Genomic DNA, 17190 nt, shown 5'->3' with positions numbered 1-17190 from the left:
AATAGAACTGATGACATTTGGTATTGTCCCTGTTGGCAAACAAATCTATGCTTGGACTGCCCCAGATTGTTGTTATCCATCGATAAACCTCCTGGTTTAATTCCCATTCCATGTTCGACAACTGTTTGCGACTGAGCAGATCTGCTAGTGTATTCAATGATCCTTTCAGATGTATTGCTGTAAGTGACAAAAGATTTTGCTCTGCTAAGTCCAATATCTCTAGTGAAAGATTCATCAATTTCTGCTACTTTGTTCCACCTTGGCGATTTATGTACGCTACTACTGTGGAGTTGTCTGTTCTTACTTGCAGATGTTTTGCTGCCACTATGTGCTGTGTTGCTATTAGAGCTAATTTCACGGCCATCAATTCTCTGTAGTTTGAAGACTGACCCTGCATATGACTTTGCCAGAGACCCTGCACTCTGAAGTCCTGAACATGAGCCCCCCAACCTGACATGCTTGCGTCTGTAGTTAAGATTATTTGAGTTGGAAAACTCCAAGACTTTCCCTGGGTAAGTGTGCAAGGATTCATCCACCACCGTAAGTCTTCCTTTACCGATTCCGGTATTAGTATTGAGAGATCCAAAGACTGGATTGACTTGTTCCAGTTCTTCAGGATCCATGCCTGTAATACTCGAACATGCTTCATTGCCCACTGGACTGCTGGAGCTGCTGAATTTAGCAGTCCCAGTAATCTCATGGCATCTCGGATTGATATACTTTCTAGTTGTCTGAAATTCTGGATTTGCTGTATTATTTTCAAAACTTTCAATTCTGGTAGAAACATCTTTTGGTGAATTGAGTCTATTAAAAATCCCAAAAACAGTATCTTCTGTGTGGGATCCATCTGTGATTTCTCCAGACTTATGATCCATCCCGCCTGCTGGAGAGTTTGCACCACAATCTCTCTTTGAGATAACAGTATTTGTTTTGATTCTGCAAATATCAACAGATCGTCCAGGTAAGGGACAATCATGATCCCTTTCCTGTGGAGATCTGCTACTATCTCGGCAATCACTTTGGTAAAAATCCTCGGAGCGGATTTTATGCCAAAAGGGAGGCAACGGAATTGATAATGGGTTATCCCTGAGGATTCCTTCACTGCGAACCTGAGAAATCTTTGAGATTTCTCCTCGATCGGGACATGCCAGTATGCGTCCTTGAGGTCTATGCTTAACATAAAACAATTGGCTGTCAGTAGGTTCCTGAGAGAAAAAATTGACTCCATCCTGAAACTCTGATGCTTTATGAATGGATTTAAAGGTTTGAGATTTAATATGAGACGGTAATTCCCCGACGGTTTTTTCACTAGGAAAATCCTTGAGTAAAAACCTCTCCCCTGCTCCAGGATTGGAACCAAAGTGACTACCTTCCTTAGAATCATATCTTGTAGAATAGAACTTATAGCCATCTGTTCTTCCACTGCCTGAAATCGTTTTGTCACTATAAATCTTGTCAGAGGTTTTTGATGGAACACAATGTGATACCCTGACTGTATTAGACTGAGGATAAACGGGCTGGTTGTAAACCTTTGCCACTGTGGGTAAAATAGGGCCAGCCTTCCCCCCACAGCCAGTTCGTTGTCACTGCTGTTTTTTTGTTGAAGGGTCTGAACTTCCAAACAAGGCGTTTGGTCTGTTCTGTTCCCTTGAAAAAGACCAGGACTTACGTTTGTTTTGTGGCCTGGGCTTATTGCCTTGACGGTTTTTCCGAAAAAACCTTTTCCCTGGTCTGAATTGGGTTTTCTTAGGAAATCCCTTCTTCTTATCTGAGGATCTTTCTAGTATTTCGTCTAGTTGATGCCCAAATAACAAATCCCCTGAAAAGGGAATGGTACATAATTTACTTTTAGATATGTTACTACCTTCCCAGGTTTTAATCCAGATATTCCGTCTGGCTACATTAGATAAAGCTGCAGCCCTAGCGGTTAAACGAATTGACTCCGTTGCTGCATCAATTATAAAGTTTATAGCTTTAAACATTACTGTGAAAGAATTAAGAATAGTTCCTTTACTAGATCCCATTTTAATATGATGCATTACCTGATGCATCCACATATCTAATGTACGACCTACGCAAGTGGTTGCGGCAGCTGGACGAAAATTCGCACAAATTGCCGACCACGTCTTTTTTAACGCGAATTCCGCTTTTTTATCTGACTGATCTTTTAGGAATCCTAGATCCTCAAAAGATAGTTCATTTTCCTTATGAACTTGTGAGAAGGCTGCATCCAATTTGGGACATTTATCCCATTGTTTGCAATCCTCCTCAGCAAAGGGAAATCTTCTTTTGAAACCCCTGGATAAAAAAACTTTTCTATCTGGGTTCTTCCATTGACTATCAATTAATTGTTTTGTAGATGGATGAACAGGAAAGACCATGGGCTTTAAACCTTCCATACCTGCGTATAAAGCATCGTGTGCAGACATGGACGCTGGGGAATCTTGTTTCAGACCTAATGAATCATAAATAGCTTTTAAAAGCTCATCCGTTTCATTAGCCGAGAATTTGAATTTTGACGGCTTATCCTGATCTTTTTCTGATACCTCATCCTCTGAATCACATTCAGAAATGTCCTCTGAATATTCTTCTGGTTCAGAATCAGATAGCACCGGGCGATCTGTTTTAGTTCTAGCCTTTTTATGACCAGACTCTGCCCCTGGTATCTGCCCCTCTACCGGTGTATCAATGGGAATGGCAGAGACTGCCCCCGGCTGTTCCACAGGCATAACTGGTGGTTGTAAGTTTATACTTGAGGCCATTTGACCAATATTTATAGGTTGAAATATTGTTTGTGCCCCTGAGGTGGCTGGGAACATAGTTCCAGAACCACTCGGTACTTGTGTAATAACAATTGGAGGTTGATTAACAACAGTTTGAGCCGACATTGATTCCCTAAAAACTTTCATGGAATCAGACATTTCCTTGCGCACCATCCTAAGGAAATCTTTATAAGCTACTGCAGATTCTTCATTCAATACTCTAGTTGCACATTGTTGACATAGTAATTTCTTCCAAGACACTGGCAGTTTTATATTGCAAGAGGGACAGCGTTTTTTAGGCCTAACAGGTTCTGATGCTTCTGTTGATGCTGGAGCTGAACCTGAGCCTGAAGCTGGAGTTGCCTGCAACAATACACAAAAACCCCAAAAAACCACTGTCACTAAACAACTCATCAACTGGGTTTTAGCAACAAAAAATATCAGCATACTAAGTGATACAATCTTTAACCATCAGATTATCACTAATACAAAGTTCCTCTAGCAGCAGTCCGCATTAAATATCTCTGCAGCATAGTAGCATAGGCATCACATAAACCACCGTTTGTTTGTGACCAATACCTTGCTGGAATCCCTTGATTCCTGTCTCAGATCCTCCTCAGGAGCCGCCTGACTCGCTCCGGATACTGGTGCTGACTGTGCCTCCATACTGCGTCCTGCACGAGTGCAGAGACGCGAGGAACGCCGCAGGTTCTTAATTCCGGCGGGCGGAAATGACGACACGCGGAAGCGGAAGTGCACCGTCCGCCATCTTAGCGTCTGGCACGCTGCGCCCGCTTCAGCCTCCGCCTACTCCCGCAGCGTGCCTGTTCGTCAGTCCAGCCGGCGGCGCCTGCCATATCCAAGAACTCCATTTGCGGCCCTCTCTCCCCCGATAACACCACAATGCTCTTCAGAGAGGTAAGCGGACACCCCCCAACTTCACCACAGCTAGTTGTCCTCCAGGTTCCGCCACGCCAACAGCCCTTAGCCACCCAGGCTCTCCAGGACATGCAGCGCAGGTATAGAGAGACCTGTCCCTGGAACAGGAAACATCCATACTGCCGATCACCTGACGGATTTTTTTATTTATAGAGAGGCTTGTGGATGTTTCCTGTTTCCTGGGAGGGGCCAAGTCTCGATTTATACCTGTCCTGGAGGGTTAGTGGAAAAAAAAAAGTTTTATACAAACCTGGGGCTTCCTCCAGCCCCATGCGCTCAGATTGCTTCCATGCTGCCATCCTCCACTGCCTGCATCTCCAGTACCAGGTCTCGTAACTTCCTCTACTCATGGCGAGTCTGCGCAAGAGGAAGTGTGCTCTCTACGTATCTCTCCAGCAGCCGCCGCAGAGATACCAGAGCCGCCGGAGAGATACCATGCACTGGGGCTTCCTCCAGCGCATGGGGCTGATGGAAGCCCCCCTGTATGTATAAAACTTTTTTTCTCGTCTCTGGTTTCCTTTAAATAAAAAAAAGTACAGTAGAGTCCTTGTTATCCAGAACTCAGGCATCCGGCAGTCTCAACTAACCGGCATGCCTGGTGGGGAGAATGGGGGATGTTCCTACCGCAGTTAGCAAAGTGTTGCGAATCGGTAGCGGCATGCGAATGCGCCCAGCAGCCTCATTTGGCTCCCCGGTGTGTCACCTGACCTGCATCAGGTCAGGTGACACATAGATGTCGTGCATGGAGGACACTGCAAAGCTGCTGAAGAGAAGAACACCGGTGCCGACAGCATTCTTAAGACGCTAGGGCTGCGCAATGCTCTGCCTTTAGTCAATGGGGTGGGGGCGGGGGGGTAAGGCCAGGTTCACACTTGCGTTGAAGTGGCAAATGGATCCATGAAAACGGATCCCATCACCGGTCGATCTGATCCATTTCATTCCGTTGCCACTGTTTCCGTTCAGCTGCTTCTGTTCCGTTTCCCCACATGACCCCCCCCCCCCCGAACCCCAAAGTGGATTTTGCCCCCTAGAACGGTCATTTCTTCACTAGTGTGAAGAAACATTCCGTTCTCTCATTGCCCCCATTGCAGCGCTTCATCTTCCGTTTCGCTGGGCTCAGCTGTCTGGAAAAATTGGTGGAGCAGGAAACTTACAGTCTGTTCAGTGGATTGGATACCTTTGAACAGACAGATGTAAACGGGTCCATAGGTTAAGATTGGATCCATTCTCATCTGTTGGGATCCGCTCCGTTCCGATGCATCTGATCTGCCTGCTTGTTCAGAGTCTATGGCTTAAAGTATTAGAGACAGAGGATCAGCAGGACAGCCAGGTAATGTGCATTATTTAAAAGAAAGTACATATGGCAGCCTCCATATTTCTCTCACCTTAGCAAGATCATCCACCAGGCAACCTAGGCAGATGCCTGGGGCCTAGTTACTGTCAAGGAACCCACCTGCCACCTATCTCCACTTCAGCTAACCAAAAGGACCTCAAGGGGGTGCCAAATCTACTGCCTTGCCTAGAGCCCCATTACATCCTAATCCAGCTCTGCTTCTCACTTTACGTTACCTTTAAAGGGACCCTGAGTGGTAAATAAAAACTAAATTTAGACTTACTTGGGGCTTTCACAAGCCCCCCATAGCCCGAAAGGACCTCCGGCATCCTCGTCTTCCCCCTCCTAGTCCCACTGGGGGCTCCGGTAATCGGTGACTTCGGGTGAAGTCGCGCATGTGTGGCCCCAGCGCATCATCATGCTGCTCCATGTAAGCTTCCTGCGCATGCGCAGTTCTCTAAAGACTGAACCATGCATGCACAGGACCTTTACGACGACCGTCGTGAGGACGCTTCACCTGAAGTCACCGATTACCGGAGCCTCCAGCGGGACCACGGAAGGGACCAAGAGGACGCCGGAGGTCCTTGCAGGCTACGGGGGCTGGAGGAAGCCTCAGGTAAGTCCAAATTTCGTTTTTATTTGCAGCTCTGTGTCCCTTTAATGTACAAGAAAATGTGTCTAATTAACATCAAAATCACGTGTTATTTGTCGTACTGAGAATGAATTTTCAGCTATTTTCCTGTGATTCTAGAGTAGTGACCGCTTATAAAACCCAGAATGCATTGCACAGAATCCATGTCTGGCAGACAGTCATGTAGCAGAGGCTTGTTATATAGCAATATCTTTTGGTTTAATTAGGCTGTGCTTATAAATAGGTAGCAGCACTTACCCGCTAATGAACTGACAGCAGGCAATCCGGAAAGAGCAAAGGAGACATCTCTTCCACGATTTCCATCTGCAGAAAAAACAACAACATCATTCAGCCGTACAAATATAGAAACATATCTATTTTGCCAACAATTCGTTTTTCCCATTCGAATATCATATATTTTTTTCTCATACTACAACAGGGATTAAACTCTGACATAATATTCAACAAAAATGTGTTTCCTACTTCTTATTTCCCATACAGTTATCATATTTGCTTTTGTGCACAAGTAATATTGCCCGTTTACAAATTACAAGTTCCCAAAGTGCAGTTTATCTGCTCTGAAAGCTGCCATTGCATCGTACGGCATAGCTGCTATAATTATATATTAAAATGTATCCAGTGATCACTTCTCAGCTCTCTCCGGACTACAATATGTGCAGTTCAGTTTCAGCAGCTGCTGGCTGTATGCTAATTGCACCAGACAAAGGAATGTAAACAAAAGATAATGTTATCACCTCTTTGGATGCAGCCAGAAGCTGCCCACTGAAGCAAGGAGCTTTCCACTGAAGAACAAAGTATTGTGTTTAACTGTTTGAATGCTGTTCTGCTAGCATTTATTATTGGTGCCAGTATATTTTATGCTGTAAACAATCTTTGAGGCCTCAGTCACACCTAAAATCGAAAGCGCAAGCAGTTTGCGTTTTTGTGGGCTTTTTTCCCCCCTCCCGGTGCTCCACAGCGTGCTGCGTTTCTGGTAAAAGCACTTTAAGCTCTTTTTCAGAACGGTTTTGTCATTCACTCCCTGACGCAAGATGTGAACTCTTTGACCCAAAAAATAATAAATACAATGTATTTATTCTAAAAAAAAAAAAAAAACGCTCACGCAAGCGCTGCACAAAGCGCTTTTGTGAGCGTTTGTGTTTCTCCTATACCTTCCATTGAGGAAAAATCGCCCCAAAATTTGCTGCACGCACAGCGCACAAACCGCACTGATATGAACCTTCTCATAGAGATTCATTGCTCGGCTCTCTTCCCTCCAATCAGCGGGGAGGGAAGGGACGTGGGCGGGGGAGCAGTGGAGAGTGACAGTGTACATGTAAACAGCCTGCTGGCGACATGCTGCGTGTTGCTAGCACGGCGGCTTACTTTGGGGGGCAGAGCGTAGGGGGGGCCTGGGGGGAGATAATATAGCAACAGAGGCTGGGCATTATATGCTAATAGGATTTGTAAAACCCACCTCGGGTTCTCTGTAAATCACTGTGTAAACTCTTCAAATGGAGGTGGGGTTCAATTAAGTTCTGGTCATAAGTGTAATTAACTTATCTGAAATTGGAAGCTTTCTATCCAGCTGGTACTTCCCATAGCTAGGCAAAGGCACCCAGTCCATGTAAAAAAAAAAGGGGGGGGGGGGGAGGGAAGGAAGGGACTTATAGGGAAAAAAAGTTAGGTTTGCATATATTTTTGGGGCACTATTTTTTGGCAATTTTTTTTATTTTTGAATGTTACAACCCCCTTGAAACCAGGATGATTACCATGGCATTGGGTATCCAGTATAATATAGTACTTTCTTTCTTCTACAGTATATGTTGATGGGGAGCCACTTTAAATTGAAGGAACTTCCATCTTTCACATGTTGCCTTCCACACATCCCTCCTTCCGTCCCCATTTGCTTTTATACAGCAACACTTTCCCAGACTTGCGGGGTCTTCCCATCACCTTTGGTGCATATGGCTGCAGTAGGTTCTCTCTAGAGACCAGAAAAAACAACTAGATTTTTTCCACTATAGATTATTTCAGTGGCGTCTGGATTTTAGAATTACCAAATTCTTAATACTTGGAACAACTGGGCTAAACATGTTTCAGCATCACTACCCTTCGGTACATCTCCTTTATTAAAACCCCCTCGCTGCCTTATATCAGCGATATTCCACCCTTGTGGCAGTGCTGTGACCTTTGAATGCTGGATGTAGAGAGATGAACGCTGGTAAAGTAACAAGATGTACAGAAGAATGTGACTCACTCAGTAAATATTGGCTGAATCCTTGTGCCTTGTCTTCTCCCCCCCCCCCCCCCCCCCCTCCTCAGATCCTGGCCTGTCATTCTCTCATCAGCAGACTAGCTAGGATTTCAGGGCTCTAGGTCAGTCGCCTGCCCTCTGCTGATTTCTCACGGTAGTGGTTTTCACACCTTATCCTCAGAATGCATTCAGCATCCAGAAAGCGAAGAAGTAGGGGGAAGTAATAGATCTCTGTGCTGGTGAAATAACTTCAACATCTTAGATTGTAAGCCTGATGGGACAGGTCCTCTTCCCTCCTACTGTATCCTGTGTTCCCTCACCTCTTAGATTGTAAGCCTGATGGGACAGGTCCTCTTCCCTCCTACTGTATCCTGTGTTCCCTCACCTCTTATGCTGGGCATACATGGGTCGACCCGGCGGCCGATTAGCCGCCAGATCGACTCCCGCCGCGTTCCCGCTCGTCCGCGCGTGTGCCCGACTCGATTCCCGCTCTTCCCCGCCGGCGCTTCTTATCTTCCGCTCGATTCGCCGCTATTGTCTGCCCGTGGGTATCGAGCGCGGAATCGATCCCTGTGGTGATAAGACACGTCGGATATGATCAATCGAGCCATCAGACTCGATTAATAAGCCTCCCTCGACGCCGTGTATGCCCAGCATTATGCTGGGAATACACTTAAGCTGGCCATACACTAGGCCGATTACCCACCGATCGACAGCAGATTCGGTCACTGGGATCGAATCTGCTGTCACATCGTTCACGCTAAACGCTAATTTTCGACCCGAAATAGATCGGTCCCGTCGATTGCTCCATGCGGGAAATTAGCGTCGATCGCCCGCGGGTAAGGAGCGCATCGCTAGCGGCGTACGATCGACGCAGGTATACATTACCTGAAGCTGGCTCCCGGCATCTTCTCCACATCACCTCCCGGCTGGCATCTTCTCCGCATCACCTTCCGCATCACGGCATCCGTGTATAACTTCCTGTGTCACTGCAGTGACAGCGGAAGTACAAATAGAGGGCGCTCTATTGGAACTTCCGCTGTCACTGGAGTGACAGAAAGTTATACGCGGATGCCGTGATGCGGAGAAGATGCCCGGGACCAGGCTTCAGGTAATGTATGGGGGGGAGGGGGGGGGGGGGGACAGGCGACAGCGGCAGCTCAGCAGATGGTGAATCGGTTTCAGGCTGAAATCGATTCACAATCTGTTTGCAGTAAAGGTAGCCATACGATCCCTCTCTGATCAGATTCGATCAGAGAGGGATCTATCTGTTGGTCGAATCTGATGGCAAATCGACCAGTATATGGCTACCTTTCGATTTTTCTGTTAGATTTTCAGTTAGAATGCATAATTAGATTATTTTCTGTAGAGAATGGTCGTTATCTCTGGTGCATTGTCTTCTGTTTATCTCCTGCTGAGTAGAAGAATGCCTAATTGCTCGGCAGATAGATGGTAAGATAGATACATTTCCAACATGTTGAACTTTATCTATCTGGCAGGTAAATCTAACAGAAAATTGTATGGTGTATTCCCAGCATTAGATTGTAAGCCTGATGGGACAGGTCCTCTTCCCTCCTACTGTATCCTGTGTTCCCTCACCTCTTAGATTGTAAGCCTGATGGGACAGGTCCTCTTCCCTCCTACTGTATCCTGTGTTCCCTCACCTCTTAGATTGTAACCCTGATGGGACAGGTCCTCTTCCCTCCTACTGTATCCTATCCTCCTGCCCCCAACCTCTTAGATTATAAGCCTGATGGGACAGGTCCTCTTTCCTCCTACTGTATCCTGTTTCCTCACCACCTCTTAGATTGTAAGCCTAATGGGACAGGTCTTCGTCCCTACTACTGTATCCTGTGTTTCCTCGCCTCTTAGATTGTAAGCCTGATGGTACAGGTCCTCGTCCCTTCTACTGTATCCTGTGTTTCCTCGCCTCTTAGATTGTAAGCCTGATGGGACAGGTCCTCTTTCCTCCTACTGTATCCTGTGTTCCCTCACATCTTAGATTGTAAGCCTGATGAGACAGGTCCTCTTCCCTCCTACTATATCGGGTGTTTCCTCATCTCTTAGATTGTAAGCCTGATGGGACTGGTCCTCTTTCCTTCTACTGTATCCTGTGTTCCCCCCACCTCTTAGATTGTAAGCCTGATGGGACAGGTCCTCTTCCCTCCTACTATATCGGGTGTTTCCTAACCTCTTAGATTGTAAGCCTGATGGGACAGGTCTTCTTCCCTCCTCCTATATCGGGTGTTTCCTCACCTCTTAGACTGTAAGCCTGATGGGACAGGTCCTCTTCCCTACTACTGTATCCTGTGTTCCCTCACCTCTTAGATTGTAAGCCTGATGAGACAGGTCCTCTTCTCTCCTACTGTATCATGTGTTCCCCACCTCTTAGATTGTAAGCCTGATGGGACAGGTCTTCTTCCCCTCCTACTGTATCCTGTTTCCTCACCACCTCTTAGATTGTAAGCCTGATGGGACAGGTCCTCGTCCCTACTACTGTATCGGGTGTTTCCTCACCTCTTAGATTGTAAGCCTGATGGGACAGGTCCTCTTCCCTACTACTGTATCCTGTGTTCCCTCACCTCTTAGATTGTAAGTCTGATGGGACAGGTCCTCTTTCCTTCTACTGTATCCTGTGTTTTCCCGCCTCTTCCTCCTTCTAGAGAGAGTGCAGAAAAATATTTGAAGGATAAAACATTCCTAAACTAATATAAAATGAGAAACGTTCTTCCTGTTAATGGGCAATGCGATGGAGTTCTCCCCTAACTGCTGAATCTGAACTATGGCTGTAGATGAAGAACAGCAGAACGTCTCATAATCCCGTTTTCATTGTCTATGTTGTGACAAGGACGGGTTGCCAAGGTCAATCTGAGTCGTTGGCAGAAGATTGGATACAGATAATACGCCAATTACTCAGCGCTAATCTGTGACAGGCTCACGGCTGCGTCGAGGGAACGGTTCCCAGCTGTTCACAGTCGGATCCAGGAAAAATAGACGCTGACAATGCTTGGAGGGGAAGGACTCCCTCCCTGTGAATTAAAAGGACAACAATAGTGAAAATTCTGCTACATCATTCATGTAACAGCAGCTGAAAAAAATCCGCAAAACAGTTTATATGGAAAAAAAATTATGTATTAGTGCAATTTTCCAATATTGGACAACTTTGTAGCTGCCAGCAGGACTGCTGGAAAGGGATCCCCCTCTTCACATGATCTCTCCCACCTGACAAAGAATGTTATTGCTCTTTGTACAGCCACTTGCCCCCCCCCCCATTCCCTCCATAAAACATTCCCTCTTGACCAATCCAGAACCTCCTTTATCTGCTGTATTAGCTCTACATTGATAGAGTTCCCCTACCCTGCTTACACCTCTCTGACACTGCTACTGTCTCCTCCTCTCCTTACATCTCTCTTACACTGCCACTGTCCCTTCCTCTGCTTACACCTCTCTGACACAAGCTGTCCCCTCCCCTGCTTACACCTCTCTGACACTGCAGCTGTCCTCTACCCTACTCCCAACTCTCTGACACTGAGGTTATCCCCTCCCCTGCTCACACCCCTCTGACACTGCAGCTGTCCTTTACCCTACTCCCAACTCTCTGACACTGAGGTTATCCCCTCCCCTGCTTACACCTTTCTGCCACTGCCACTGTCTCCTCCTCTGCTTACATCTTTCTGAGTTCTGTGAACCTAGGCGTGAGTTCTGTGACTCTAGGCCAGGCTTTCTCAACCAGGGTTCCCTGGAACCCCAGGGTTCCTTGAGGACTCTGCAGGGGTTCCTTGGCATTTTACCCCATCGTGGGTGAAGTATAATAGAGAACATTATAATAGGTGGTACTGTAAAAAGAAGCACTAAATTGGGGGTCAGAATAATAATGAGCACAGTATAATGAGTGGCAGTGTAATAGGGGGTAGTGAAATTAACAGCCTCACCTACTTCTAAAGACCATGCCTTGGGAAAAATAAATGCAGGGGTTCCTCGAGATTACAAAATTGTTTGCAGGGGTTCCTTGAGATCGAAAAGTTATTTTCTGGGTTCCTCCAGGGTAAAGAGGTTGAGAAAGGCTGCTCTAGGCGTAAGTTCTGTGCCACCTATCCTTTTATCAGCCTAGCAGAACTACAAACTGATGCCAATTATGTATATTCAGCATTGTCAACAAGGTAAAGACAGCCAACAGGCACTGCTAGGAATCATGGGAAGTGTGTCCAACAGGCAGTCGTTGCAGGAAGGAACGTTAGCACCTTTCAACAGCCCTGCTACTAGAAACTACATTAAAGGGGCACTGTAATGACACATACTAGAAGCAATACATTATTTCAGGATACCCACTTTTATGGTAAGTTTCAACATCAGAAACACTCCCTATATCTATATATTGTTGTAGATTGATATGTAGCCCTGCCCTCCTAGTGATACTTAGCCTAGGCTGTTTAGCTATGCAGAATGCTGCTCCCAGAGTATTCTGGGAGACCAGGCATATCAGGTGAAGATTGCAGTGGAGATTGGGGCATAGGAACTGATAAGGCGGTGGATCCTCAAAGGACTTACAGTAAAATTCACAAAGGGCTTGTTCACACCTAGGGTGCTTTCGGTTTTTTATAAGCGTGGCGTTTTTTAAAATCGCCATAAAAGCGCTTATGCAATGATTCCCTATGAGAGTGTTCACATCTGAGCGGTTCAATTCCGATCTGCCCACCAAAGCGCTGCCTGTACCATTTTCGGGGCGATTTGGCTCAATGGAAGGTATAGGGAAAAAGCTCTTTGTATAGCGATTTCCCCAGCGCTTTCATAAATAAATACATTGTATTTATTCATTTCATAAACAGTTCACTTCCTGACTGACAACAGGAAGTGAAAAAACGAATTGCTCTGCCAAAGCGCTTAGAAAAGCACTTTACAAAAAATCGCAACGCTCAGGTAAGCGCTGGGAGGCACTAAAAAAAATTGTGCACAAAATCGCAAAACGCTGAAGTCAGCGATTGCGTTTTATGATGTGAACAAAGCCTAACAGTTTAGTACATTCTATTGTTGCAGTGCCTCTTTAACCACTTCAGCCTTCAGTCGTTTTAACTTTATGCATCCGAGCAATGTTCACCTCCCATTCATTAGCCTATAACTTTATCACTACTTATCACAATGAACTGATCTATATCAGTTTTTTCCGCCACCAATTAGGCTTTCTGTGGGTGGTACATTTTGCTAAGAGCCACTTTACTGTAAATGCATTTTAACACTAAGAATAAGAAAAAAACTGAAAAAATTCATTATGTCAGTTTTCGTCCATTATAGTTTCAAAATAATACATGCCTCCATAATTAAAACTCACATATTGTATTTGCCCATTTGTCCCGATTATTACACCGATTAAATTATGTCCCTATCACAATGTATGGCAACAATATTTTGTTTGGAAATAAAAGTGCAATTTTTCAGTTTTGCATTCATCACTATTTACAAGCTTATAATTAAAAAAAATAATAAAAAAATATTTCATCTTTACATTGATATTTAAAGAGAACCAGAGACGAAGCACCCTCATGTATTTTGCCTTATTAATCAGTGGGAACATGACAGTAAACACCTAATCTGCTCTTTGTTTCATTGTTCTCTGTTTAATCTGACTGTTATCACCTCTGATAAGAATCCCCGACTGAGCATTCAGTCTGGCTTTGCTACGGAATGATTATAGCTGAGTCTGTCTTCTCTGGTGTCTTTTCAAGCCCAAGCCTGCCCCCTTGTGGCTCTGCTATAATGACTCAGGTATAATCATTCCCTGCAAAGCCAGACTGAATGCTCAGTCGGGGATTCTTATCACAGCTGATAACAGACACTTTTAGCATTGAGGATGAAACGGAGAGCAGGGTAGGTGTTTTCTCTAATGTTCCCACTGATATATATGGTAAAATACATGAGGGTGCTTTGTCTCTGGTTCACTTTAAAAAGTTTAGACCCTTAGGTAAATATTTACATTTTTTTTTTGTTATTGTAATTTTTTTTCTTTATTAAACATTTTATTTGGGTATTTTTGGGAGGGTGGGATGTAAACAGTAATTTTTTTTTGTAAATAGGTGTTGATTTTTATTTTTTTTACATTTAGTTGTAGTTTTACTTTTTGGCCACAAGATGGCATCCATGAGTTTGTTTACATGACGTCACTCTAAGCGTAACATGTACGCTTAGAGTGATGTAGGGGGACGTAGGAGTCAGAAAAAGCAAAGCTTCCGAGAGAAGCTGTCGCTTTTTCTGCGGGGGAGAGGAATCAGTGATCGGGCACCATAGCCCGATTCATTGATTCCGGGGCTAACGATCCGCAACTGGGAGCTTGCGTGCACGCGCGATCGGCCAAGGGAGCGCACATGGCCTACTGGACGTAGCTAGTACGTCCAGGAGGCGAAAGTGGTTAAAGGATACCTGAAGTGACATGTGAAATGATGAGATAGACATGTGTATGTACAGTGCCTAGCACACAAATAACTATGCTGTGTTCCTTTTTTTCTTTTTCTGCCTGAAAGAGTTAAATATCAGGTATGTAATTGGCTGACTCAGTCCTGACTCAGACAGGAAGTGACTACAGTGTGACCTTCACTGATAAGAAATTCCCCTTTTTATCTCTTTCTTGCTCTCATAAGCCATTTTCTGCTAGGAAAGTGTTTTATAGTTGGAATTTCTTATCAGTGAGGGTCGCACTGTAGTTACTTCCTGTACTTACTTCCTAAGAGTCAGGACTGAGTCAGCCACTTACATACCTGATATTTAACTCTTTCAGGCAGAGAAAGAAAAAAAGGAACACAGCATAGTTATTTGTGTGTTAGGTACTGTACATACCCATGTCGATCTCATCATGTCACATTTTACTTTGGGTATCCTTTAGGCTGGTTTCACAGTGGGACGTTACAGGCGCACGTTAGAGCAGCCTGTAACGCACCCCAACGCACAGCAATGAAAAATCAATGGGCTGTTCACAGTGCCCACGTTGCGTTACATTGTAACGCAGCACGTCCAGATAATGTACTGCATGCAGTACTTTACATGCGGCGAAGCCGCGTTAGACTGTTTGCACATGCTCAGTATGGGTGTTTTTTTTTATTTTGGGGGCGGAGGCGGGGAGAGGCCGCTACGTAGCCAGGCACATGGCTACTTGGTCACGTGGTCTCCGCAGTGCCTCCGACAGAGCAGGCGCACCAAGAACTGCTTGTAACGCGGCTCTTGGTAGCGTCCTGCTCCAACACCAACATGCGTTGCGTTAGGGGCACGTTATGCGACCTTAACGTCCCCTAAAACGCAACGTCCTGGTGTGAAACCAGCCTAAACTGTTACACTGAAGTGATTTCGTATTACTTTGGATAGGAACAAAATAGACAGAAATGTTAGAATTGTGGAAAACGCTAGCGTTAACGCACATAGTATGTTCGCGTTCTGCAATGTGCGTTTTTAAAAACACTGAACTTGCTGCATATTTTTCCAAAATGCATCTAAAAATGCACTTAATGTATGACAATGGTGACGCAGAGGTATATTTCCGCCTTCTGTTGACTTCCTAGTTATAAGCGTAAAACACATATTAAAAAAAAGCATATAAAATGCACAAAAACGCATATGCGATTTATTTGTGCGAAAAGAAAATGCGTGAAAAACGCAAGCGAAAAGCAAGTAAAATGCATGTGTGAAACGCAAACTCAAAACGCACATAAAACACACAAACGCTTATGCAGCAAAATGTACTCTTTCACCCAACGCCTAATGTGCCCCAAGGCTTTCTTTGCACAAGGAAAGCATCAGAAGGATTTAGGCCTGATGCACACCAAAACCCGCTAGCAGATCCGCAAAATGCTAGCAGATTTTGAAACGCTTTTTCTTATTTTTCTATGGCGTTTTGCGGATTGCTGCAGCGGATTTTATTATAGTACATTTCATATATTGTTACAGTAAAGCTGTTACTGAACAGCTTCTGTAACAAAAACGCCGGCAAAACCGCTCTGAACAGGCGTTTTTCAGAGAGGTTTGCGGTTTTCCTATACTTAACATTGAGGTAGAAACGCATCCGAAATCCAAAAAATGCCTCACCCCGGAAGGATTCATTTCTGCAAAACGCCTCCCACTCTGGAGTGCACCACCCCATTGAGATACATTGACCAAGCGGATCCGCAGCCGCAAGCGGCTGCAGAAACGCTGAAAAGGCCGCTCGGTGTGCACCAGCCCTTAGTAAAAAGATTGGCCATCTATCCTAATTAGCCATTCAACTCCCTGCAGGACCTCTGTGCAGCTAATTAACTGCCTCTCTGCAGTTAGCTACTCCTTCTGTGCAGCTAATTAGCTACTCCTGTGCAGCACAGGACAGTGGCTACTGTGAATCTGGACTTCTGAATTCAGTGTGTTGTCTAATTTGAAAACTTTCTTTGTTTTTGCTGTTGGATGAGAGACATGCAGCATGAGGTAGGCCGGGGACACAGAGTCTTTAAACAATTCATAATAATAAACCTGAGGTGGTTGGTGAATTAATAATCATGCCTTCTCTCCGACTCTCATAACTTTCTCCGCTCATAAAATATGAATCGCTAGAGAAGTCATTACAGAGAAGCTCTCTCTTCCTTTCTTCTCATTAAGATTAAACACTGCGACACACGATTCAAACACAAAAAAATACTCAACGGTCGTTTAAGGCAAAGAGACGACTTGTTCGGGCTGCCCACAAGAATCGCCCCGGGCGCTCTGTGCAGACGGCGGGAGATGCCTCTCCGCACCCAATACAAATACATCGCATTTGTAGCATTTGACTTGCTGAACTGTAAGAAGCTCACTCGTCACAAAAAATAAATAAATAAATTCCTTCTTAAAATGGACCTGAACTCTTGCACGGGACAGAAGGAAAACCTAAATAAATGCACCCTGTATGTATTTAGAGAGTCTAATTCCCTTTCATCTGTGACTAAGCACAACTGTAATTTGATCTCTCAGCCGTGTCAGCTGGCTGCCTCTGCAGAGAAGCTAATTTGTAAACACAGGATGTTAACCCTATATCTGCTTCCATGAAAGCTGGCAGAAATCACACTACAGATTTATTGCAGGATTTGTATCAGCTGTAATAAAGACATTTTATCTTTAAAGGTTATTATGCTGTTGCTTATCTTTTAGAGCAGAGAGAAAGTTCTGAGTTCAAGTCTGCTTTAAAGAGAATCTGTAAAAAAAAAAAAAAAAAAAAAAAAAAAAAAACCTACAAACAAACAAAACAGCCCCTCCTTAACCACTTCGGGACCGGCCGCCTAACCCC

General features: G+C 44.8%; 1 protein-coding gene across 4 annotated transcripts in view; it reads right to left on the bottom strand.

The window, feature by feature from the left end:
* MYT1 (myelin transcription factor 1) overlaps nt 1-17190 on the bottom strand; it is a 485419-nt gene that overhangs the window by 356852 nt on the left and 111377 nt on the right. For 2 of the 4 annotated variants that reach the window (XM_068261871.1, XM_068261873.1), the window contains one exon: nt 5924-5989. The gene's annotated coding sequence lies outside the window, so the exon portion shown is untranslated. Of the gene's footprint in view, nt 1-5923; nt 5990-17190 lie in introns of those variants that run through there. The other 2 variants (XM_068261870.1, XM_068261872.1) reach the window with 1 other exon arrangement.

Source organism: Hyperolius riggenbachi, chromosome 12, assembly GCF_040937935.1.
Source record: "Hyperolius riggenbachi isolate aHypRig1 chromosome 12, aHypRig1.pri, whole genome shotgun sequence".
Taxonomy (NCBI): domain Eukaryota; kingdom Metazoa; phylum Chordata; class Amphibia; order Anura; family Hyperoliidae; genus Hyperolius; species Hyperolius riggenbachi.
The sequence above is the reverse complement of the archived record's forward strand: the minus strand, read 5'-3'. Positions and strand labels throughout refer to the sequence as shown.